Raw genomic sequence first — 3,151 nt, 5'->3', positions numbered from 1 at the left:
TCGCATTACGTGTGTCCGGCGCCGGACACACTTAATGCGATGTTATGGATTGTGGAGCTGCCAAGAAGATTATAAAGATGAATTTCTGAGCATTCCTGAGGATGAAGAAGATAAGAAAAGATGTATTAGGATGCTATTCACTGCACCCACAAGGTAATGGCAGCAGCTTCATAGGGTCCAGGGAGGGTGACAGGTGCGCTTTAAGCATGTGAATACGGCCCCCTGGTCATAGTAACAGGTGTGTAATAGAAGACAACACAGGGAATAGTAAATAATAGGAAACTTTAACAAACTCTTTAGACGTGACTATCTTTTATTTTTTCTTTAGCAAACCGTCTCATGACAATGAATCGTGTAGAAAAGAATATTAAGAAAAGAAAATACACTAAGGATTTCTTGCAGTATGGTTTTACCTCAATAATTACAGCAGGAATTGAGAAACCACAATGTGTTGTTTTTAGTGAAGTTCTCTCAGCTGAATCTATGAAGCCGAACAAACTAAAACGGCATTTTGATAGCAAGCATCCACTCTTTGCTAGCAAGGATATCAGCTATTTTAGAAGCAAAGCTGATGGACTCAAGAAATCTAGATTTGACACTGGTGGCCAGTACCATAAACACAATGTAGCAGCTGTTGAAGCGTCATATTTGGTGGCACTCAGAATTGCCAGAGCTATGAAACCTCACACCATTGGTGAGGATTTACTGTTGCCAGCTGTAAAAGACATAGTTCAAGTGATAATTGGAAATGAATATGTTCAGAAATTGAATGCAATTTCCTTATCTAATGACACTGTCCACAGAAGAATAGAGGACATGTCTGCTGATATTCTTGATCAGGTGATCCAGGAAATTAAATCTGCACCACTACCAATATTCAGTATCCAGCTTGACGAATCTACAGACGTGGCAAACTGTGCACAGTTGTTGGTTTACGCAAGGTATATTAATGATGGCGACTTTAAAGATGAGTTTCTTTTTTGCAAACCGCTTGAAACAACAACAACTGAACATGATGTTTTTGATGCAGTTGGTTCTTTTCTAAAATCGCATTACATCTCCTGGGAAAAGGTTTGCGGTGTATGCACAGATGGCGCTCCTGCTATGCTAGGACGTCGCTCAGGATTTCAGCGTTTGGTACAAAATGAATCGCCAAAAGCAATCGGAACACACTATGATACATTGCCAAATATTAGCGACTAAGACACTGCTGCAAGATTTACAAGAAGTAATGAAAAGCGTCATAACGTGTACATTTTGGTAAGTCGAGCGCCTTAAACAGTCGGCTGTTTTGCCAACTGTGCAACGATCTAGATGCGCCAAACAATGCTCTGTTATTTCACACTGAAGTCAGATGGTTGTCAAGAGGAAAAGTTTTAAAACGTGTCTTTGAGCTTCGTGAGGAACTGAAAACGTTTTTTTTTAATCAGAAAGCAAGACCGCAATTCGAAGCACTGTTTAGCGATATAACTGAGCTGCAGAAAATAGATTACTTGGTGGACATCTTTGTCATTAAATTTATCCCTGTAAGGACCAAATGCAACGTGCCTCGATTTGTCTGAAAAAATGAGATCATTCCAAATGAAACTTCATCTTTGAAAAGATAAATTGGATAAAAATAAAATTTACATGTTTCCTACATGATCTGCCTTCTTTGAGGAACATGACATTGAGCCAGACAACAAAATTATGATAACTTCTGTGAAAGAACATTTGCACATGCTTTCAGAGGAAATTTCATTATACTTTCCTAATCTACCTGACACCCCATTTGCACTTGCCAGAAGTCCATTCACAGTGAATGTTGAAGATGTTCCGGAGACAGCGCAAGAAGAGTTCATCGACCTAATTAACAATGATGCAGCGAGAACAGATTTCTCTACAATGCCACTGACAAAATTCTGGATTAAGAGTTTACAGTTATGTCCTATTCTGTCTGAGAGTGTGCTGCGCCTTCTTCTTCCTTTTCCAACAACATATCTTTGCGAAACAGGGTTTTCAAGATTGCTGGTAATCAAGTCTAAATACCGAAGTAGACTTGTTGTGGAAAATGATCTTCGCTGTGCCCTTGCAAAGACTGCCCCAAGAATTTCTGAATTGGTAAGCAAGAAGCAACCACAACGATCTCACTGAATTTGGCAGCATACTGTAGCAAAATATTGCACTGTTGTTTACTGTTATATTTAAACCCATGCTATGCCATGGTGAAATGTTATTTAAAATTGTTGTTATATATAAACCCATGCTATGCCATGGTGAAATGTTATTTATTGGAATTCGTAATAAATATTTCTCAACATATAATTGTTTTTGTGATTTTTTAAATTATGTTTGATTTGTAGCAATGAGAATACATAATGCATATCAGATATTTACATTCCGAATCATAACTAGCAAAATTACAGTTTTAAAGTAGCCACCAAAATTATTTTTTGGGTTGGGGGTCACCGCAACATGAGGAACTGTATTGCGGGGTCACGGCATTAGAAAGGTTGAGAACCACTGCACTAGAGTATCTTGCACCATAACATCAATTGTGTCTATGGATGATAAACACACTAGTGGAATTTCGATACATTCCAAGTGTGGAACATAGCAGAATATATACAATATTTTTTATGGACACTGAAATGTATATTGAAAGTATCCATATATGAACTGATTATTTGTCACAATTATTTGTGGAGCATGAAATAGGGTTATTTAGTTATTCCCCGTTCTAGGGCACTTAAGACCAGCCGTCGTTGAGTCGGGGTGTTATAGTTCCCACAAGAGGGTGCCGACCTCTGTGGCCAGGTAGCGGCGAAATCAGAACTGGATTGCATTTCCCTATTATTTGCTCCTTAAAACATTCTGTGAGATTGTCTGTCACAGACTTGTTTATCTGGTGCCTAGAACGTATATTGTGTTCTTAGGGTATTGTTCTCACCCACCTTCCCCATCCATCCAGTTAACCCATGTTTAGAGAGGGGGAGCCAACGTTGAGTAGGGATGTCATTTTTGCATTTAAGAGGGTGCTGACCCCTGCAGCAAAGTAGGAGTAACAATAGGGAGAACTTAGGGACTATTTGTCCGTCTCCTACCCTTCCTTCCCTCTATCCTCTCCTTGTGTGTTATTGGGTTTTACAAACCAGGGTGGTGGGTCATATTA

General features: G+C 39.1%; 1 pseudogene; it reads left to right on the top strand.

Moving 5' to 3' along the window:
* Nucleotides 1–345: 345 nt before the first annotated feature.
* On the top strand, nucleotides 346–2,133 carry LOC142310350 (zinc finger BED domain-containing protein 5-like; annotated as a pseudogene).
* The last annotated feature ends 1,018 nt before the right edge of the window (nucleotides 2,134–3,151 follow it).

Source organism: Anomaloglossus baeobatrachus, chromosome 5, assembly GCF_048569485.1.
Source record: "Anomaloglossus baeobatrachus isolate aAnoBae1 chromosome 5, aAnoBae1.hap1, whole genome shotgun sequence".
NCBI lineage: Eukaryota > Metazoa > Chordata > Amphibia > Anura > Aromobatidae > Anomaloglossus > Anomaloglossus baeobatrachus.
This window is presented reverse-complemented; position numbering and strand designations above follow the sequence as displayed.